This window comes from Ceratotherium simum, chromosome 38, assembly GCF_057802395.1.
Source record: "Ceratotherium simum simum isolate JZ-2026a chromosome 38, ASM5780239v1, whole genome shotgun sequence".
Classification (NCBI taxonomy): Eukaryota; Metazoa; Chordata; class Mammalia; order Perissodactyla; family Rhinocerotidae; genus Ceratotherium; species Ceratotherium simum.
In genome coordinates, this window is record NC_141937.1 from 21,798,957 (window position 1) to 21,822,962 (window position 24,006).

Sequence of the window (24,006 nt, forward strand, 5' to 3'; positions counted from 1 at the left end):
TTCAGACTCTACAATATAAAGGTCCTATCTTGACAGGAAACTACTGAAGATTGTGTATAGCTTTAAAATAGTAAAATAGGGTAACTGTTGTCTTGGATTTATGTATAAATCCTACCATTCTATTTTCTACCATCAGACATATTTCTACTCCTCTCTTCAAAATATTCAAGGTCTCTCCAACTGCAGCATGAAATTCACTCATTTGTAATCAAGATGATAGTTTGAAATACCCAGTTGCAATCAGAGTAACAGTTGACTTGCTCTTGACAGCAGAATTGAAAATCACTGCAATTAATTAAAGGGGCTATTAGAAATGGAAAATGAATGGAATCTAGAATGTAACTTCACCATCATATAAATGTTGAACATCTTCATTACCAATATGTGTTATAAAGAATGGACACGATGTACTTCTACGCTGGAAGCTTTTGTAGTAAAGATTATCTATTTACCGGTGAGAAAGATGACCTGAACTGATGATCTGGGTGAGACTACATAGGATGCTTTAAAACCAGAGATATCCTGAAAAATGAGGAGGGAGGGACCAGTCCCCAACACTGTCATTCTTAAATTCTTGATGTCTATTTTTAAAGTATTTTTTATATCCCATTTTAACTGCAAGCATCCTTAGCCACTTCTTGGGCCTCTTCCCTTTTTCCTAATCTATATCGCTGAATTTTCGTGGTCCTGTAGCCAACTATAGACATATCCCTCCCTCTGTATCCCAGCACCTCATAATATTCTATAATGGGTACAAGTAACAGAGCGTGCAACTTGTATATACAACTTTTATGTGTATGCATACATGTATATGGTAATAAAGATGCTGGTGAAGTTACAGTCTAGATTCTATTGATTTTCCATTTCTAATAGCCCCATTTAATTAATTGCAATGATTTTTAATTCTGCTGTCAAAAGCAAGTCAAGGGGCTGGGCTGGTGGTATAGTGGTTAAGTACCCACGCTCTGCTTCCATGGCCCAAGGTTTGCGAGTTTGGATCCTGGGCGCAACCTATGCACTGCTCATCAAGACATGCTGTGGCGGCATCCCGCATACAAAATAGAGGAAGATTGGCACAGAGGTTAGTTCAGCGACAATCTTCCTCAAGCAAAAAGAGGAAGATTGGCAACAGATGTTAGCGACTCTTCCTCACCAAAAAAAAAAAAAAAAAAAAAGAGCAAGTCAACTGTTACTCTGATATATATATATATATATACATATATATATACACCCTTCTGTCTCTATTTTCAGGTAGGCTCAGCCAACTGCATGTGCTCAATCTAGCTATCCCAAACAGAAAAGCACTTAAAGCCATGTAACAGGAACACACATGTAATGCATGTGTTTCTATGCCAGGATCTTTATACTTCATCGACGTGGTCTCTAGTTGTGACCCCTTTCACTGATACCTCCTGCAGATCCTAGGGTACCCACACTTGGGGATGTGTTCTAAGCCACCATAAATCTATTATGGAACAAGGTAAGACAAGAAGGAAAGAAGGAATGAATCAATACCCACACATACCAAAGCTCACTGGCTGAGGATGAGCAGTGCCTCAGTTTTCTTAGTCTTCTTGGAGGCAGAGGGTACCTCATGTCTGTTCTACACTCGTTCCCCCTCAGTTTCCTTGTTTTGTTTACTGTGTGTGTGGACTTTTACACCTTGCCTTACCTAACTCTTCTCTATTCATGATGGTCTAGTTTCTGTTGAACTGCTTGCTCTGACCCTACAACCTGACTGTTGGTCCTCTGCAAGTTTTGCTGGCTTTTTCACCCTGACCTTCAACTTATGTACACTTCTGGGCCCTAATCTGGATCTGACCACACGTTGCTCAAAAGTTGTCCCATCCGACAACGGATAGACATGTTCAACCAACATAATAATACCCATTGGTGTAACACTTTCCAGTTGACAGGGTGCTTTGGTCTCTTGGATTTTTGATAATCTTGTGAAGTAGTGTTACTATCTCATTTCTTCTGAAAAGTGGAAACTAAGAATGCAGTCCTCTAACATTTGACAAAAGTTATATACTACTGTGTGTCTATCTCTTACTCTCATATTACTAAGTTTCTCTATGAATGTTCACATCAACCTCAATCTAGAAGCATAAATTGCACAAAGAGAGGGAATGTGTATTTTCTTTGACTAATCTCTCTAATCTTCAAAAACATCTCTTCCCTTGGCCTTCTGGCTCTACATTTTTTTCCTACCTCTAGCTCCTCCTTCTCAGTTTCCTTTGCAGGTTTTTTCTCTCCCTCTTCCATCCTCATTGCTGAGTCTGCATCCAAGCCTTTCTTCTTGTCAGTCTACCCAATCTCCCTGAGCTATTTCTTTCACTCCCAGGGTTTCAAATACCAGCGTTCTGAAGGCTAATGGTTTCCAGATCTGAATCTCCAGCCCTGACTTCTCAGCTGAGACTTGGGTCTGTACATCCAACTGCCCATCAAACATCTACTTAGATATCCCATCAGCGGTTCTGATGCTGTAGAATCCACCATCTTCCCCACCCAGCAACTCCTGTTCACTCTCTCTTGCAAATGGCATTGTCAGTCACTTTCAACCCCACTGGCCACACCAGCACCCTTGCTACACCTCCTGTCTCTCTCCTCCTCACCTCTTAGAATTCGTGTACTTCTCTCACCCCCACTGTCCCTCCCCCAGCTCAGACAATCACTTCTCTTGTCTCCATTACTTTAGAGGTTTCTAACTGATCTCTGGCCTCTAGTCTTGCCCCCTCTAATCCATTCTCTATACTGCAATCATAGTGCTTTTTCTTTTTTTTCTTTGTTGGTACTATGTTGTTGCTGTTGTTTTAATTGTGGTAAAATGTACATAACATAAAATTTACTATCTTCACCATTTTCAAGTATATAGTTCAATTGAACTTTATTCAATGGCTGTGCAACCCATCTCCAGAACGCTTATCATCTTGCAAAACTGAAACTCTGTCCCCATTAAACAAGATCTTCGCATTCCCCACTCCCCCCAGCCCCTGGCAACCACCATTCTACTTTCCGTCTCTATGAGTTTGACTACTCTGCGTACCTCGTCTACGTGGAATCATGCAGTGTTTGTCTTTTTGTGACTGGATAATTTCACTTAGCATAATGTGCTCAAGGCTCATCCATATTGTAGCGTGTGACAAGATTTCCTTCTTTTGTTGAGACTAAATAATATTCCGTTGTATGTAGATACTACATTTTGTTTATCCGTTCATCTGCTCACGTCATTAATGTGCTCAAAACTCTGATGGTTGCCCACTGCTGTTGGGATAAAATCCCGCAGGATCCGGGCCCCGCCTGCTTCTTCATGCTCATCCCTCCCACTCTTCACGGCACACTCTCTTCTCGTTCAGCGCTGGCCATCCCTGCAGGCTGTTTCTCTGCCTGGACCACTTCCCCTGACTTGTCCCCTATGTTAGTCCAGGTACCCTGAGAAGCCGACTCCAGGAAGAGGTTGAACAGTGCAAAGATTTTATTAGGGGAAATGCCTGTGAGAGAAAATGGAGACGGAGCCGGGTTAGGCTGAGAGCGGTCGGACTGTGTGCAAGGCTGACCCAAGGGAAGGCGACAGAGGAGGATGGTTGGATGGAAGCGTCCTAGACTGCTGTGCAGTCTAAAAGGATTTCACAAGGCCATTGGGAAGTCCTTGAGCCAACTGGCCGTCAGAGGCATCAGCATCTTCCAGGGACAGGCCTGCCTTAGTGTCTCTGCTCAGTCACTGGCAAGGAAAGCTCGTGGGAGGTGTGGCCTCAGTGGAAATTTATGGCTTTCAGCATCTACCCCTCCATCCCTCAGTTATGCTGGTGCAGCAGGTGAGGTGCATTCTTCTGACCAGCACCACCCTTCTCTTCACCAAGCAACCTGTGCTTCCTCTGCTAGACTGCTTTTTGATTTTTAAAGGCAATCAATAGCATCTTCTTTGTTTCCTGATCTTAGCACTTTGCATAGTATCTTTTATTTCATAAGTATTCAAATGTTTGTGGTCTAAATGCAGAAATAGAGATATGCAGAATTTTTCTGTTAGGAGTGACTTTTTGTATACCTTTCTAAATGTGTTTATTTTACAGCATAAAGCCCAGAGTCTAGTCTTTCTTCCCAGTGGAGGGTCTGTGCTGGGTACTAGGCCCAGAGTGGGAGGGTAGTGTCCTGGGAGCACTACCCAGAGGGGGACTTGGTGAGGGGAGGAGATGGGACTGGAGAAAAAGCGACTTGGGAAGAAGCAGATCATCCAAGAGAACAGTCAATCTGAAAGGGCTGTGCAGAGAGAGAATGAAGGTCTGAATCACCGCGACCAAAGCGAGGATGACTTGGGGCAAACCGAGGCCGGGACTGGATGCTGTGAGGCAGAGCCTGGAAGACTATACCTTATTAAAGATACAGACTCAGGTGGGATGCAAAGAAAGTTGTAAAACTAAGTTTTACCTGAAAGGGATTTTGTTTTCTTTTTATGCTTCCAGCCATATAAAACAAAGATTATTTTTAAAATTTTTGGACAAAATGTGTTGGCTTGGGTTTCAGCTGTGCATTTTCCTCTCTAACACAGCATCTGGTGGGGTAATGTATGCAAAATATTTAGTTCCCTTTCGTCGTCATAAAAGGCTGTGTTTCAGGGTGGTAGCTTTGGGCGTCAGTCCTAAACTGTCCTCAGTCACTGAGGTTGCTCGATCTGAGGATGTCCGAGATGCCTCAGTCCATTCTCCTAAGTATGTCAGGGTACCCCCCCAAAACACACACACACAGACTCCTTAGGGACCCCTAATGCTTATTCAATACAAAAATGTTCAACTGCCTGTGTAGTGTGCAGAGAAATAATTGCAAGGCCGTTTCTTCTCCTGAAGGAGCTGAAGACCAAGGAGAGACTGGAGGACTCCAAACTGCCCTTCCTTTGTGCTGGGAGCCCGCCTGGGTTGCAAAGCCCCAGCAATCTCCTGCTGAAGCCGACCAGGCAGACCTGCTATTGTGTGCTTCCCAGCTGCCGGAAGCTGGGGCTCCAACTTTTTCAAACCTCAGTTTGGGACCAAATCAGCAAGAGAGTCTCCAGGGGGTAGAGAGGATATACCAGGAATGTCACCTCCCGATAAAAAGAAGTTATTTAGCCTCCACGTGACAAAGACAGGAATTTCTCTTGTGGCGAGGAGTGTTGAACTAGTTCATTCTTCTGTCCTGCCCTCTCGTTTACCCTGGTCTAATGCACCCTTAAAAGGGCATGGATGAGGTAACACAGTTTCTCTTCATCACCTTCACTGTGGAATCTGGTTCATGGAAGAAACCTGTTGAACAAGAAATGTTACTAAGTGGCAAGATGTTAAAACATGCTCTTACCCAGGAGAAAGTCAAACTGTCTGGGAAATGAAAGTGCCTGTCCTTTGAACTCTGCAACTCATCAGCAGGGTGGCTTCTTGTGTTTGGTAACCTGCTTTCGCCCTTATCAGTATCTGAAGTAACTGAGCAACAAGTTCTCATTTCCAAGAGGAAACCACAGCTTTATTAGGAAAAGTTGTATTGTTTCTCCCTGATAAGAATTTCAGTGCTACATTCAAAATGGACTGGCAGAAAATACTGGGGGACATGAAAATGGTGACAAGAAATCCTTTCTTTCTTGATAAGAGATGAGAGGCTTAAAAAAATGTTTTTGGAAGAAATAATCCAGTGGTGTGAATGAACTTGAAAAATAAAATAAAAAGAAAGGAAGAAAGAATACCTGTTTCTAGATAGAAGGAAGGTCAGAAGGCAAGAAAACCCTAGAGACTCAGAAGGGCTGAGTAGGATTGGGGGACACAACTGAAGTGGACCAAAAATTAGAAGGGGGAAGCTGGAAATACTAAAAGTAGATTTTCCAGTGAACTAACTCACTTAATTTTCATCTATGCACTAAGAAATAGAAATTGTTAGCAAACGACTTCCTTGGCTGGCTGACACATCAACAGGGTCAATGGTTACAACTAGAAGTTGGTAGGTTTTCTTTTTTTCCACTGTGTATGCCCTGTGAGTGTAATTTGGTAAAACTGTGTAGGATGGTATTCTATGGTATAATTTTGTAGGGGCTAAAATTCAATGTGATAAATAAGATGAAAATTTTGGAAATTTCTCCTAACACCTAAAGGCTTTTAATAGATTTCTGATCACTCAAAGCCTTTATATTCACTTGCATGTTAATTTATTTTCCTTCTACATTTTGCAAAAAAAAAAAAGAAAAAAATCTGTCCATTCTCACAGTTCGGTAAAATATAATTGCCTCTCCTCTCTTTATCCTACTGCTGCGTTATTTTTTAACAATAAATAAAACTGGGAGAGAATGATGCTATTAACTCCATTTAGTCTATTGTTTCTTTGTTTGGTCTGCTTTTCTATTCAGAAGAAAATTTAAAAATATATACATATATTTTGTTTCCATTTTCAAAGTTTTCACCAAGTCTTAAAAACAAAGTAGATACTACAGTTTACACCTCAAATGAAGACTTCTGGAATTACAGGTACACCACGGAGCAACTAAACAATTGAATTACCTCCTTAAAGTATATCGCAAAAACAAAACAAAAGGAAACATTCATGCACTCAGATTTGTAGTACCAACTCCTCTGATTTATTTGACAGGAAAAAGAGGCTGTAATTTGCCGAAGACCATGTGCCCTGCGTGAGCTTGAGTGACAGTATTTTCCTTCTCCATAGCTGCACCTGGACACGACACAGCTATCACAAATCATTAGATGTGGTTAAGGCAACTAAGAAAAAGAGGGAGGGATTTACTGCTCCCCAGCGCTTGGTGGCATAAAAACACAGAGTTACTTCGTATATTTCTCAGGGTGGGTCAGTGAGCTCACACACTGACATGTGTAATGGCCAAGGATTCTGCCTTGACTCTTTCCTCTCTGTTCATTCTTTGTAGGTGATCTCATCCAGCCCATGGCTTCGCTACCTATGGTGATAATTTCCAAACTTCGATGGAGAGAGGATTGACCAGTGACGACCCCAGCAGCTCTCTTTGGTTTGTCTGACAAGAAGCAAGCACCCAAACTCAACTTCACCCAAGGTACTGGGTGCTGTCAGTGTAAGTGGACAACCTCTCCGAGCAGCTGGCACCCAAGCTAGACTCTGCCTTCTGCTTGCAAGACTGCTCTTATTCTCCCCTTTGAAAATTATTGTTTTTGAGTAGTAGGGATCAGCTCATAATATACCAAACTGGGCCCTGCCCAAGCATACTGTGGGATCATTAGAGATCACATGGGCATCATCCTGGGACTACCCCTCTGCCCGTGGTTCTGGCCTGCACTGTGTGACACCCATGGCATTTGCCTGAGACATTGACTCAATTATCTATATCTTTAGCCTAGATTTGTCACCTGAGATCCGGATTTTCATATCTTACTGTCTACTTGACCTCTCTTCTGGAATGTCCCACAGGTTCCTCAAACTCAGCATTCTGTTCTTCCTATGGACCTCCTTCAGTTAATGGAGTTGTCATCCTCCCAGTTATCGAGGGGCGAAACATCAGAACCACCATCATTCAGTTCTCTCCTCTCTGTCCACAACCAAATGAAATTAAAGAATTCCTGCTGATACTTAAAAAAAAAGAAAGATGACTATTTGTGGGGTATTGTGTGGTTAATGCAATCCAGAATGCACAGCAGACACTTGAGCTGTGAAGGCCGCTACAATTTCCTGTCTGGTTCCTAATTGATCCAACAAGAAAGTATTTCACGTATCAAGAATTGGGTTTTGATTTACATTTAAATTTATATAATCCTTAATGTGATTGTTCATTCAATAAATGTCTATTAAGTGCAGAGCCGATATTAATTAATTTTAGTACAAATTTGCATACATATTTCTTTTACATATCTAAATTGCCTGGGACCAGCTTCTTGCAGGCCTGTTGTCCCAGCATAATTTTTAATAGTTTTTTAAATAATTTTTCTTTCACTCTTACAAGTGTCTGGAGTTGGATGGTAAATTATAGGGTCACCAACATATATATGATATATAATCTGGGTCTTCCTTTGTTTGACATTTTCTAAGTTCACCCTGCCCTTTAATATTTAACCAATTTAGTCTGAGCCCCCATCCTGAGGGGCTGCAGGAAGACCCTACCTTTTGTTAGATTGTCCCTCTCTTTGGTGTAAAGCCCGTGGGGACAGAGGATGTGGGCTTTTTCTTCACTGCCACTTCTCAAGGCCGTATTTCTTACCTGCCAAAAACACAAAGTAAAATAAATATTCCTAAGGAAGAAAGAAAAATTTAAAGTAAAGTAACACAAGGAAGAGAGAAAATGAAGAAGAACTAAAATGTTGAAATTAAAATATAGGGGTTAGAACAGGAATGTAACGAAGAGTGAACTATTACTATTAGATTTAATTATAAAAGAAAAAGTTAGAATATGTAAAATAAAATAAAAACATGAACATAGATTAAAAAAATTCTAAACTAGAAATAACTGTAACTTCAAGAAGATGCAAAAGTAATCACATATTTAACGAAAATACAAAAAAAGACAAAAATAAGAAAAACAAGATGGAGGCAGAAGACTTAAAGAATAAAGAACTAAAATAGAAATGGGGAAAAGTAGAAAAAAGGCATTAAATGAGATAATACATGTAAAGTGCTTCTCACAGTAAAGTGATGCTGAGACACTGCTCCATAAAACAAAATTTGTCTTTAATAAAGTTGGAAAACAGAAGATGAGGTGGAAAAGAGGAGAAGAGGGAGTACACAATCCTGCTGAAAGCAAGCTAAGAGTCCTTGGCAAAATCCCCACTTAGACTTCTCCGGAGTTGAGTCCTGCCTTGCTGGGAGATAGGAGGCAAACAAACCTCCCTGCCCCTGCCCCTTGTCCCATGTTTCCAGCAATCTGGCATCTCTTTACGGTGTCCATGACCCAGAGCTGTCTGAAAGCGACTCACCACAAACGGTTTCGGCAGAGAGTCAGGGTTGGTTGATCTCACACATGCTCAGCCACCAACTCTGTTCTTTGGAATCCAGAATAGCACACTCAGGTATCCGAAAGTGCCTAGAATTTGGTATTTGGTAATCCTCAATGTCAGCAAACGGTAGACTTCCCATTCTCACCTTCAGATGAGAAAATATGGGGGTTGGCCCCGTGGCTCAGCGGTTAAGCACGCGCGCTCCACTACTGGCGGCCCAGGTTCGGATCCCAGGTGCGCACCGACGCACCACTTGTCCAGCCATGTTGAGGCAGCGTCCCACATACAGCAACTAGAAGGATGTGCAACTATGACATACAACTATCTACTGGGGCTTTGGGGAGAAAAAGGGAAAAAAAGGAGGAGAATTTGCAATAGATGTTAGCTCAGAGCTGGTCTTCCTCAGCAAAAAGAGGAGAATTGGCATGGATGTTTAAAAAAAAAGAAAATGTTCTCGTGTTGATGGTGTTGAGTGATAATATTCTCAAAATCTATGATGTGGCCATATATCTTCATAAGATAAGACAAAGAATGGGTTTGACAGTAATCCAGAGTCAGCCCTGATAGCCTAGTGGTTAAAGTTTGGTGCTTTCTGCTTTGGCAGCCCAGGACTGGTTCCCAGTCGTGGAACCAAACCACCTGTCAGTTGCCATGCTGTGGCAGTGGCTCACATAGAAGAACTAGGACGACTTACAACTAGAATATACAACTATACAGTGGGGCTTTGGGGACAGAAAAAAAAAGAGGAAGATTGGCAACAGATGTTAGCTCAAGGCAAATTTTTTGCCAAAAAAAAAAAAAGTAATCCAGAGGCATTTAACTGATGTTGAAATAAAAGGGTGTTAGAATGATGCTAGGAATGAGAGATTTCTGGTAAAGTTGACAGTGAAGATTCTATCGCCCAAGATATCCCTTAGGAGAAGGCAGCTTCAGGGTTCCACACGGTAATTTACACATCTATTTATACACAGAAAGACAGAAGTCACCCTTAGGAGATAGGCTTACTTAGGAGAGAGAGGTGAATGATAAGAAAGCAAGCCAATAATAGGGAATCAATCAAGGAAGAAACGTCCAGGGAATACTGTAGAACCTTTTGTCCATTCTACACATACTGTATGAGCACTCAGTTAGGAATGCTTTGACAGAAACCCTACTGTGACAACAGGGACACTAAAACTTGAGCAAGCTTCAGAATCACCCAACTCTAAGATGGGGATTCAAGAAGTTGGGTTGCAGCTGGAGAATCTGCATTTCTAACAAGTTCCCAGGTGATCTTGATGCTTTGAGAACCACTGGCTTATATTTGAAGATATGTTAATCACCTTGTATAACAAGCAGATTGGAGGTAGGTGGTCTCTGGTTGGCTGTGGCTCACTAAGGTCTTGAAGGGCAAAGTCTCTTTCTAACTTACCCTTCGGACATCTTTGAGTGTTAGCGCCTTATCATAGGCTTGTGCCCTCATGTCACAGGTTGGCTAACACAGCTCCAAGAATTGCATCTTCACACCTTCTCACTGGAGGCAGGAAGAAAAAGCGAAGGAACAGCACAGGCTTCCACTTCCTGAGGCTCTGATTTTTAATTCAGGAAGAAAATCTTTTGGGGCCAGCCCAATGGTGTACTGTTAAGTTTGCGCACCCCGCTTCAGTGGCCCAGGGTTCACAGGTTTGGATCCTGGGTGCGGACCTACACACCAGTCATCAAGCCATGCTGTGGTAGGCATCCCACATATAAAGTAGAGCAAGAGGAGGATTGGCAACAGATGTTAGCTCAGAGCTAATCTTCCTCACAAAAAAAAGAAAGAAAATCTTTCCCAGAACACCCTGTCAACTTTCCCTTCTCTGACATTGGCCAGAACTGGATCACATGCCAATTATTGACAAAAGGGATGACATGACAATTACTGGTTTAGACCAATCATGATTCATCCCTTGGGACAGGGGGAGGAGTCTACTTTCCCTGAAATCAAATTGGGAATGGCTGTTGGAAAAGCAAGAAATATTGGCTACCACAGGAGCCCACCTCCAGCCAAGCACCCTGCTAGATAATTTACATACATTATTTCACTTAGTTCTCACAAGATTTCTCTGAGATAGATATTATTATCCCCACTTTACAGAGGAGGAAACTGAGCTATGAAAAAATTAGAATTCAAACTAGGTCTATTGACTCCACAGTCTAAACAATACCTTTACGTTATGATGTCCTGCTGTGTCTTGTTTTCTCTAGCGTTCAGAAAAATCATTGCTATCATAATGACAATTCTTAATTACGAACAAAAGGCTAATTTATATTCTGCTTACTGTATAGGATATGTATGCACCATCTTTCATGAGATTTGAGACAAAAATTTAAATTCTATATGTACTTACACAGAAAATTCTGTCACTAAGAATAACATATTCCTAATGATATCACATACTTTAATTTTTATTGTAATAAAGATAAAGCAGAGTGAGAAGGATGCTTGTATAGTCTTATATGGAACTTCCCTTGTCTGGTACACTCATATTTGCAGGTAAGTGTAACTTATCCTTACTCATTTCATTTGACAATTATATGTGTGGTGGGAAGGTAGGGTTTATGCTGGGCCTTAGAGGAGAGTTAGACAGAGAAAAGCACCATGGGAAAAGGCAGACGAGAGCCAGGAAATGGCTCAGCATCTTCAAGCAACAAAGGGTCCCGATTTAGTATGACTGGGATTACAGGGGTGGTGGAAAGGGGCTACATATTCTACTTTATTCACTTCTATATTATTTGAACTTCATATAACTTTTACAACTTGTATCTCTTTTGGTAAAGATATCTTCATTCTGAAAAGATAAAGAGAGAGAAAAGAAAGGGTAGAAACCACACATCAGAGGATTCTGGGAAAAACAAAGTAAATGAGCGGACTTGGAAAGAATAGGAAATCCATTCAAGAGTTTGAAAACAAATGGAAGAAGGAAAGTTGGATGTTAGCAAAGACGTCAGCAAGATTATTCTTTTACAATATATGTGTGGAAACAAAATATATGCCTGTGAGATGTCAAAGCTAGAGAAACTGACTTTGGCTAGTATACGTATTAGTTAACTATAGCTGCATAAAAATAACACAAAACTTAGCAGCTTAAAACAAGAAATATGTATTATCTTACATAGTTTCTGAGGGTCAGGCAGTCAGGGCTTGGCTGAGTGGTTCTGGTTCAGGGTCTCTCATGAGGTTGTAGTCAAGACGTTGGCCAGGGCAATAGTCATCCAAAGGCTTGACTGGGCTGGAGGATCTGTTTCCAAGGCCATTCACATGGGACCTCAATTCCTTGCTGGCCACTCTTCACTCCATTGGACTATCAAGGTGCTCGTGACCTGACAGCTGGTTTCCTCTAGAGGGAATGACCCAAGAGAGAAACCAAGATGATGGCAGCCGTGCCTTTTGATGACCTAGTCTCTCAGGTTGCATACCGTCTCTTCTGTTTTATTCTATTCATTAGAAATGAGTTACTTGGGCCGGCCCTGTGGCTTAGTGGTTGAGTGCGCACGCTTTGCTGCTGGCAGCTTGGGTTCGGATCCCGGGCGCGCACCGACCCGCCGCTTCTCCGGCCATGCTGAGGCCGCATCCCACGTACAGCGACTGGAAGGATGTGCAGCTATGGCATACTACTATCTACTGGGGCTTTGGGGGGCGGGGGAAAGAAATGAGTTACTTGAGGCCAGTGGGGGCATAGTGGTTAAGTTCATGTGCTGCACTTTGGTGGCCCAGGTTCACAGGTTTGGTTCCCCTATGCATTGCTCATCAAGCCATGCTGTGGCAGCCCCCCACATATAAAGTAGAGGAAGATGGACACATATGTTAGCTCAGGGCAAATCTTCCTCAAGCAAAAAGAGGAAGATTGGCAACAGATGTTAGCACAGGGCTAATCTTCCTCAGCAAAAAAAAGAAAGAAAGAAAGAAAGGAGTCACTAGATCCAGCCCACACTGAAAGGGAAGGGAATTAGGCTCCATCTCTTGAAGAGAGGTGTTATCAAAGCATTTATGGACATATTTTTTAAACCATGACAGAATGCATAAAGAATAACATGGCTTAAATAAACACACACACAGTGGAAAACTAGTTTAAATAGAGTGAAACATTTCCCCATAAGAAGTATGTCAACTGCAATTTCCTGAACATGAAGCCATTTCAGTGCTACAAAATCTGTCTTAATATTGTCATTTGCTCTCTAATATTGTCAGTTATAACAAATGTCGTTGCACAGTGCTTTTCACGTCTTGTTCCAACACTCAAGTGGGTATCTGTCATGGCTTGCAGTCGTCAGCATCTTTTGAACACCCTTCTTATGTTTGAAGAATTTCCTCCATTTTGAAGCCTGCTTCCTAAGGTGGAAGCCAGAACTTGGCTTCCTAGCCTCCCTTGCAGCTAGGACATAGGGATGGAACTTGTGTTCTTCCACCCAGACAGTCCCATGGAAGATGTTGATCTGGAAAAAAGCAGCATGGCCCAGAATCCAGTTTCCAATATGGAAGGAGGAACGGACTCCGGTGATGGAATCAGACTTCAGACTCTTCATCTCGGGACTCTGCTTTCCCCTGTGTTGGCTCTATTCTCAGATAGCCTGTCTCTCTATAGTGCTCTCAGTGCCCCAGGAGATTATCTCAGTTTATCAGTCTCAGAATTTTTATTATCTATTGCTTCTTTAAAAAAAAAAAAAAAGCTTGGGGCTGGCCCTGTGGCCTAGTGGTCAAGTTCAGCGCGCGCTGCTTCAGCAGCCCAGGTTCGGTTCCTGGGTGCGGACCTACACCGCTCATCAAGCCATGCTGTGGCGGTGTCCCACAAACAACATAGAGGAAGATGGGCACAGATGTTAGCTCAGGGCCAATCTTCCTCAAGGAAAAAACAAAAAACAAAAAAACCCAAAAAAACTTAGTAGCACAAAACAATAACATTTGTATTCCGCCCATAGATTCTGTGAGCCAGGAATTGGAAAAGGATCCAGTGGGGACAGCTTGTCCCTGCTCCATGATATCTGGGTACTTAGCTAGAAAGATTCAATGGCTGGGGGTCACCTGATGGCTAGAGGCTGGAATCAACTGAAGGCTCATTCACTTACCTTTGTAGCAGTTAATACTGACTGTTGTTTGGGGCTGTCAGCTGGAACAACTACATGGCTACTTGGGCTTCCTCACAGTATGGTGGCTGGATCCCAGAGCAAGCATCCCAAGAGAACAAGGTGAAGTATAGCACCTTGTATGACCTAGCCTCAGAAGTCACATAGCATCACTCTGCCAGAGACACGAGCCTTCCCAGATTCAATGAGGGAGAACATAGACCCCACCACCACACCTATTGATGGTACGGGTGTCAAAGTTACAGTGGAGGATGACAAAGTCACATGTGGGATGAGAGATAATATTGTGGTCCTCTTTGGAAAAATACAATCTGCCACACAGCAGATTGCCGTCTTCTCTTCTCCAATAGCTCCGAGTTACCTGTAACTCTGATTAGACTAACTTGTGTTCCAGGCCCATCCTTAAGCAATGGCCAGAGAAATTTAATACAATCTTGGGGCTTCAGAAGAGGCACTCCTAAGGGGTGCCCTATGATGTGGCTGTGTTGTTCAGAACAGTCTTGTACTAGGGGCTCGTTGGAGGCTAAGTCTGTGGTTCCATAAAAATATCATTCAAATAGTATATTGCCATTTCCAGGAGATCATGGAAGATTCCACAGCTGGATTGGTGGTAAAGTTCTGCAGTGCCCTGGAGGCAGGGGCAGCACATCTAGGAGGCCTCTTCTTGTATTTGAGTGAGTTTGTAACTGGGCTTCTAAACTTCAAAATGGAGATATGAATGCTTGCTTTACAGGGTTGTGGAGAAAATTAAATTAGATAACATACCTATAAAGAGCTTAAAGCAATGATTGCCACACAGCAAGCACTCTTTTATTACTTTAATAATAAAAGAAATAAAAATAAAAGAAAAGCATTCTTTTATTACTACCATTTAATGTACCTTGAAAGCCCAGTTTTATGAAATCTGAGGCCTCTGACAATTCGGTGCAATGAGGTGGAGACGGTGAGTGGTGGGTGGCGATCCTGTGTCATCACCACGTGGATGCCTCTAGACCCTGGCAGAGTCCAACCAAGTTCCCCATCTTCTCTTAGCAGGGCAGGGTGAGGCCTAAGGAACCTGCTCTGTGATCTTGTCTCCGGAGAAGCAGGCCTCACACTCAGTAGGAAGGACACCGCTGAGGCTGGGACACAGACACCTCACAATGTTAATGGCGAAGTGGGTAGTGGGCAATTCCACCGGCTATCATCCTGAGCAGCTCTCTCAGGGGCAGTAATGTTCTTGGCTGCAACGCTGAGAACCAGGGCAGCAGGCTGGGGAGCAGCCTCCACAGGTCACGGCAATGTCCCCAGGGATCACCGGAGTTCCAGGAGGTGGCAGGGCAATGGCTTTCTTACACTGCGACCCACGGGGTGAGGAGCCACTTGGCGAGGTCCCGCACAGTGAGTTGAACGTGTGCAGTCTCCGGGATGATAGAAGGTCTGGGTGGAAGACAGCGCCTGTACTGTGTGAACAAGGGCGTGGCTGCCGGATCGTGGCTCAGTCCCCGGGTTCCATGATGCTCCAGAACACAGAAGCCTCGGCTCTGTGGTCCTGGGTGGTGGGCAGTGGAGGGGAAGTCCTGGGAAAGCAGTTGACAGAACCCACTGAATCTCCTATGCACAGAAAGCCAGAAGAGCATTGCAGAACAATCAAGAGGGCAGAAACATGTAAGTGCACCAGTGGGTCGTGGGAACAAAAAGGATGTTTTGAGGGGTGCATCAGACGGGGTGCAGCGGGGGTGGCGCCTGCAGCCAGCAGGCAGGGCGAATTGCGCCCCACTCTTTGCACGTGGCCTGGCGCAATATAGACACATTTCTACAAAGCTTCCTTCCGGTGCGCCTCGTTAAGAAGAAAAGCGGCCCCTAGGTACAGGGGTCCTAGAACTCTGCTGCTGCCCGTGCAACTCATTCCTTGAAGTTTATTCTGTGTAGAATGAAACCAAGCAAACGCCGCCCTCGCGGCTCGGTCCCGCCAGTTCCGGGCGCCTCCGAAACGTGCTCCCAGGAATCCAGAGGTTGACGCGGGTGTTTGTTTCCCGCGCCCGCGCGCCTCGAAACCGAAAGCAGAACTGGCAGGGCCCCGAGCGCGGCTGCAGTTGCCCTCGCTGCCGTGGGGGGCCCGGGAACGCGGGGCTCCGGCGGCGGGGGGCGGAGGCTCCGGCGGGGAGGCCGCCCTGCGCGGGCTGGGAGACCCGGGGGAGCGGCGGCGGAGGCCCCCCAGCCCCCCTGCAGGAGGCGGCGAGGGGGACGGGGGAGTTCAGCTTGTAGGAAGAGCGAGAGGCACACCGTGCGCCTGCACCAGGATGGCCGAGTGGTTAAGGCGTTGGACTTAAGATCCAATGGACGTATGTCCGCGTGGGTTCGAACCCCACTCCTGGTAGTTGCCTCCTTTTCTTCGTTAAAATTTTTGTTTGCTTCTTAAATGTCAATCTCACCGAGCTCAGCACGCCTGGGACTCGGGAGTTCCGTCTTCTGGCCGGGAGAGGCGCAGCCCCCGCGACGCGCGGCTCCGCATCCCGCGGCCGCAGAGAACGCAGGCGGCGGGCCCGGCGCCGGGTGGTGGGCCCGGGACTCGGTCTCCCCGCTGCAGAGCCGGAGCCGGCCGGGCGGGGCGGGCGCTTGAGATGTGGCCGCGTAGCTCGCAAACAGCCTATGCAGAAAAGTCCAAGATACTTTCTTTGCTTTTTCCTTCTTTTTCCGCCCAAATTCATTGTGTGCACACAGGTCTTCCATTAACTCCTTGAAAGCGGAGGCAGTATGCGTCACAGCTCTAAAATGGACTCTGAATGTGCATTCGGCTTAGAATTTTAAAATACTAAGGGCATGGTCTATTTTTTTTTTTTAATACTTTTTAAAAATGAAAGTAATCTAAAACCTAGAGGAAAAAAGTTGCAAGTATAGCGCAAAGAACCTATTTGTAATCTAATCATTTGAGAGTAAGGTAGACTAACTGCTCCAGTACAACCACTAAAATGGGGAAATTAACATTGATAATTGACTACCACCCAATCTCCAGACCCCACTGAATCACCAGTCGTCTTTTAAAGTAAAAGGCCCCTGTTCAGAATAATGCATTGCGTTTACTTGTCACATCTCCTTAGGCATCTTCAATCTGGAACGATTCCTCAGGCTCTCCAGCCTTTATGATCTCGACGCTTCTGGAGATGACGGACCAAACATTTCGTAGAACGTCCCTTTGTCAGCTTGGGTTTGTCTGATGTTTCCTCTCGGGGGAAGTGATGCTCCTCCAGCGTCTTATGGCACGATTGTGACGTGGCCTGTTACTGATCTTAATTCGCTTGATTAAGCTTTTCTGCCAGGCTTCTCCACTATAACGTTACTCTTTTTCCCTTTGCGATTAATGCATATTTTGAGGGGAATGCTCTGAGGCTATGTAAATATCTCATTACTCATCAAACTTTCCATTTTATTCAATTATTTATGGAATCATAAGTTATGTAAGTATGCACTCATGGGGTCCTATTTTGATTAATAGTTACAATCTATTCTATAATTATTTGTATTGATGCTCAAAGTGTCCCAGATTTGGCCAGTGGAAGTCCCTTCAACCTGACTTCTGACTTGTCCCCGTCACTCTTTAGCACTTCCCTACTTTCTAGACCATGTATTTTCCCTGACCCCGCCATTTTGAAAAGATCCCTGGTTCCCTTTAGTGGCGAAGGGTAGTTAGGAACCAAGATCTCAGTCTAGGTGTGCTCATTGCTTTTGGTATGTTACTGTTCCCAGGCCCTCTCAGTGGACAGAATTAAGGAACATGTGTGTGTACATGTATACACATCTATATTTATCTATTTATTTATATGTCTATCCAGGAGTTCTTACCCATGCTTCCAATTCCAATCTAACACTACAGGCTTTGTTCTAGTTTTTCTGTCCATATTTGTAATTCCCTAAACTCCCCCCACCCCAGTGTAACATCTACCTTGCTCAAGCCTGTCTAAGGAATTTAGAATTGAATTGTTCAAGAAGGGAAAGGAAGGAAAGAGGGAAAGAAAGAGTGTCTAAAGTGCTTGGAAAAAAGTTTCCTGCTAGCACCTAGAACTCACTATGCGCCAGTCACTGTTAGATGCTTGGGATGTGCAGACAAATAATCCAGCCTCTGCCTCAAGGAGCTTAGATAGTGAGAGACAGAGATGTTAATGAACGACATTTATAATGAGAAAATATGAATTATGCCCAAGGTGCTAAAAGGGCAGTCTGGGAAGCCAACTCTTCCTCAGAGAGTCAGCTTTACTTGAGAACTGAAGGAAGAGGAGTAGGATTCCAGGAGGGGAAGGGAAGGGAAAGAGAGAGACACAGGTAGGGGAAGCCATCTTGAAACCGTGCTAAGTGTGGTGCCTGGAGTCCACTGATGGATTGGAAACAAGAAGCAATCTGACTAGTGTTGCATTTGGAAGTATCTGTGTCTATTGATGTAGAAACTCTTGGTCCATTTATATATGCTCAGGACAGAGGGCATGTTGAATCAGCAGAAAATATTTTTTAGGAGAAGATTGTTTAATTCAGTCAATAGCCAATTAGACTCAACTCAATCTATCTCTCTTCCTCCTTAAAAGCCAAGGAACAATATTAATTTGAAACCTTTCCAGCCTAGACTCAGGGGCTCATGCTAATTTGTTTGTATTAATATGTTCAGATGCAAATATGGACCAATACTACCAAGAACAGGCAAAGCGCAGTGTGGATTTTTACTTTGTTCCTTTAAAACTACATTTTCGGAGCTGGCCCCGTGGCGTAGTGGTCAAATTCAACATGCTCCACTTCAGTGGCCCAGGTTCGTGGGTTTGGATCCCGGGCACAGACTTATACCACTCATCAGCCATGCTGTGTCAGTGACCCACATACAAACTAGAGGAAATTGGCACAGATGTTAGTTTAGGGCGAATCTTCTTCAGCAAAAAAAAAACAAAACAAAAAACCAACAACAAAAAACATTCTCAATCAAGCTTCTAGTCAGTAGTAACTAGCTGCTGTGCTTTAGAGAAGATGGTAAAAAACCAACTAGTGTTCTCCTTGAGCTTGCTGAAATTCTGACAAACGGATCACTGAGATGCCACAAAGAGGGATGAAATGACATCTGAAACCTGCTGGTCTAGAAGCAAGAGAATCTATCAGATAGATCTGGGGGCACTGACCCACGAGTTGTCAGCTGATCAATATATAGGGCTACCAAACAGCCGTCTTCACCTGCCAATTTAGATGGAACCTTTTGCTTTACTATATCCTCCTCTGCAAAATGTTTTATCATAGATTGCCTCTGGTTAGCAGGATTCTCTAAGTGAACTTTAATTTAATGCAGCAAACTTTAAGAATATAATGCAATTTGTAAAAGTTCAAATCACAAGGTGATTCAGTAGAAAGAACCCAGGCTTTGGGGTCAGGTAGAGTTGCCAATTTTCCCAGGTTACCAATCTCCCTTTCGTCATTTGCAAATGGGGAAATAATATTTACCTCCACAGAGTAGTTGTGAGGCTGTGACATTCTTCTCACAAAAGTCGGTGTTTCATAACTCTGAGTTCTCATCCCTTTTCTGGAGCCACCCTTTGTGGGAAAGACAGTAGAACTACACTGTGCAATTAGGAAGAAATCTTACCTTGCATGCATAGACCAATTTGCAGTTTTCAAAGCACTTTTACATTCACAATCTCCTTAGACAGACAAGATCATACACCCAGACCCATTGTACCTAGGTGGTAGGTACAATTAGACACAATTTTCCTTAATAAATTTAAAAAGTAATGCCACCTGTGGGGCCAGCCTGGTGGCGTAGCGGTTAAGTTTATGCACTCTACTTCAACGACCCTGGGTTTGCCGGTTCGGATCCTGGGCATGGACCTATGCACTGCTCATCAAGCCATGCTGAGGCTGTGTCCCACATAGAGCAACTAGAAGGATGTACAACTATGACATACAGCTATCTCCTGGGGCTTTGGGGAGAAAAAGGGAAAAAGAAGGAAGATTGGTAACAGATGTTAGCTCAGGGCCAATCTTCCTCAAAAAAAGATTGCTTTAAAAAGTAATCTGATTTATTTTATTTTATTTTTTTGGAGAAGATGTGGAGAAAAGGGAACTCTCATACACTGGTGGTGGGAATGCAAATTAGTGGAGCCACTAAGGAAAACAGTGTGGAGATTTCTCAAAAAATTAAAAATAGAAATACCATATGATATAACTGTTCCTCTTCCAGTATTTATCCAAAGAACATGAAATTACTAATTCAAAGAGATATTTGCACCCGTATGTTCATTGCAGCATTATTCACAATAGCCAAGACTGGGAAGCAACCCAAGTGCCCATCAATGGATGAATGGATAAAGAAGATGTGGTGTATATATACAATGGAATACTACTCAGCCATAAAAAAGGTGAAATCGTGCCATTTGCGACAATGTGGATGGACCTTGAGGGTATTATGGTAAGCAAAATAAATCAGATATAGAAAGACAAATACCATATAATTTCACTCGTATGTGGAAGATAAACAAACAAACACATAGATAAGGAGAACAGATTGGTGGTTACCAGAGGGGAAGAGGATGAAGGGAGGGGGAAGGGGGAAAAGGGCATGACGTTTCTGTGGTGGTGGATGGAAACTAAACTTTTGGTGGTGAACATGATGCAGTCTACAGAAGCTGAAGTATAATGATGTACGCTTGAAATTTACACAATGTTATAAACCAATGTGACCTCGATAAAATAATTTTTTTTAAAGTAATATTTTCTTTCACTCAAACTTGCATATTTAGAGCTAGAGAATATCAGTAGTTCTTAAAAATTGAAATCCCATCCTAAAATGTAGCAGAATCTTTACTTTTCCTTGAAAAGTAGACCTGTTATATTAGACTCTTTTTTTCTTTTTTTGGTGAGGAAGATTTGCCCTGAGCTAACATCAGTTGCCAATCTTCCTCTTTTTTTGCTTGAGGAAGATTGGCCCTGAGCTAACATCCATGCCAATCTTCCTCTATTTTGTATGTGGGTCACTGCCTCAGCATGGCTGATGAGTGGTGTAGGTCTGTGCCCAGGATTCAAACCTGCAAACCTAGGCCGCCGAAGCAGAGTGAGCTGGACTTAACCACTACGCCAAGGGGCTGGCCCCATAGACTCTTTATTTTTTAAAATTCTTAAAACATTTTGAATTTAAATTTGAATCATTTGTGCGTATACCACCCTTAAGCTTAGAAAGGTTTTCCAATGATTTCTTTAACAATAAGAAATTAAGTCAATACTTTGAATTATAAATTAAGAGTGTGGATTTATAAGCAGTCTCTATGGATTTGAATTAGTTGTAAGTTATTCAACATTGTTTATTTTCTATTGGACTTCTTTACATAGAGCTCTGTAGGATAAATGTTGCCAATACATTTAAACAGTGACACCTACTGGTTAATTTGAAGCAAACTTATTTGTTAAGTTCTGTCTGTCTTATTCTGACTATTAAAATCCTGATAAATTGTTGTTCCACGATTTAGGAGCACAGTTAGGAGTTTAGGCTCCTTCCACTGTGTTTAGCAGCACATGAAAGCTATGTCTAAGCCAGCCAGTAAATTGACTTTCTTTTCTCTCTTTCAATTATTAATGATAAATCTGCCATTGAAAAGAATCCCAAATCCCTAACACAGCTTGCATGAGCTATTATTTTAATTGTATGAATAGGGCCTTTATCCCATCATATCCATTATCTTTGTTTCAATATAATATATTTTTTTCAAACTCTTGAAACTGACTATGACGTTGAAGAAGAATAGAGATTTGGATTAGCCATAAGCTTTAAAACACAGAAGTCGTGTCCAATTTGAGAAATCCTGAACAAGAAGCTGTCTTTGTCCTTAGTAGCAAGTCGGAATTGGGAGATCTTAATTATTCCCTTTGTTTCACGTTTTGCTTTTAGATACAATTGCAACTGATTAATGAACAATTTGAATGCACATCACACATTTGCTAATTGTTCAAATGAGATAAATGATAATGCCCCAAGTTTTAATGAGTCTGTTCAGTTAAAAGATGCCATGTATGAGGGAACATAATTCCAGGTTCTTTGCATCTACCCTATTGCTGGATAGAGGGTGATTGTGAACCAACTGGCTAATTTGTGAACCCCCTGGTTTCATTTTCACCTAAATAGATTTTGATGTCTCTGAACCACTTACCAGAGTGCCTGGCGGAGAAGCAACGATTGCACTGGGTCCTTACTGAAATGAAACAGAAACTGTGCCTAGCAGAGTGTCTCTGTCACCTTATATGCAGTGTATAAATGCCTGTTGAATAAATAAACCTTGACACCCACTGAATGTATTTCACAGTTCGTTCTATTTGTTGAACGCGTATGAATCCTCATTTAGGATATGTGTTTTAAAATGTACCCAGGATTTGTTTTAATCAGGTGTGATAAGACACGCAGACACAGAAATGACTGTCATGAAGGAAGGATTTTTTATATTCACAGGCCCCTAGAAACGAGAGTCAAGGCCTGCGGTGTGTGGCCACATGGGGAAGAGCCAGTGTCGGCCAGGAGGCAGAGGGAGTGAGGGGTAAGCATGGGCAAGAACCTTTATCACGGTTTTCACAGGAAGGAACGGCGAGACACGGTAAGTGGCTTAGGATTGGCTATTTTGAGTAATTTCAGTGGGTTCTGGGGTGTAGAGACTGTCCTGAGTTGTCTCATATCTCTAAGAATTAGCTAACCCTGGGAGGGGCAGTCCATCCCTGATCGGCAAGGCCCTAGATATCAGAGCATCAAGAATACAGAAAATAAGAAAATGTAATTAATATAGTGTGGGTTCAGGCATTCTCACACTTATTTTTCTTCTCTTCCTCCTTCTCCTCCTTCGTTGAGGGTGGACCTTATCCAATTAGGAGAATCAAAATTCAGAAGCCCAAAGAGGCAATACTTAAGTTTGTTTTTGAGTCATTTCTATCTGGATCAGCTATACAAGATACCTGTGCTATTCAAGGCTCAAATTTATCTTGGGGTTTCGGTTGTATATTCAGCCATTTTATTTATTGCTGTAGTGTAGTGAGGCTAGCCGTTAACTGAATAAGGTAACTTAAAATTGCATTGAAAAGATGGATTATTAAAAGGAGTGTTGAATATTTGTCTCAATTTCGCAATATCCTTCATATATAAACATGGGAGTATGTGTATTTGTGAAATGCACAGCGTCGGTCCTAAGTGGCCCCACAGCACTGTGGTTAGGAGTCAGCCAGCCCAAGTCTTAATTCCAGCTCTATTGCTTATTAGCTATGTGACTTTGGACTGGTTGTGTAGTTTCTCTAAGTCTTTGTTTTCTCGCCTGTAAAATGGGGGCGATAATAAAAGCATCTATTGAACAATTTGTTGTGAGAATTAAGTGTGATGTTGATAAAGTGCTTAGAAAGTACTTGGCACATAGAATCATCAATAGATTAATCTATTGTTACACATTAGTGATTCTTATAAAGTTACATATGGATCGACTATGAGACCAATTTTGCTACAAGGGTAAAAGATGTTCATGGAGTTGATTCTGCTGTTGGATATACACTGTATTTGCCATAGCAGTGGCAGCAGCGTCAGATCATTAGCAAAAGATACCATTTTTAGGGTCGGCCCTGCGGCTTAGCGGTTAAGTGCGCACGCTCCGCTGCTGGCAGCCCAGGTTCAGATCCCAGGCGTGCACCGAGGCACCACTTGTCCAGCCGTGCTGAGGCGGCGTCCCACATACAGCAACTAGAAGGATGTGCAACTATGACATACAACTATCTACTGGGGCTTTGGGGAGAAAAAGGAGGAGAATGGGCAATAGATGTTAGCTCAGGGCCGGTCTTCCTCAAGCAAAAAGAGGAGGATTGGCATGGATGTTAGCTCAGGGCTGATCCTCCTCACACACACACACACACAAACAAAATTAAAAAGATATCATTTTTAAAAGACATGAAATTTGGGAGAGGCGCATAGATTGCATTCTTCTGATTTGTTCATGAAACTTTTTTTTTCCATTTAAAA

At 42.9% G+C, this 24,006-nt stretch overlaps 1 non-coding gene across 1 annotated transcript; it reads left to right on the forward strand.

The window, feature by feature from the left end:
* Nucleotides 1-16,300: 16,300 nt before the first annotated feature.
* TRNAL-UAA (transfer RNA leucine (anticodon UAA)) lies at nt 16,301-16,383 on the forward strand. The gene has a single exon. It is a non-coding gene; the product is annotated as a tRNA-Leu (tRNA).
* The last annotated feature ends 7,623 nt before the right edge of the window (nt 16,384-24,006 follow it).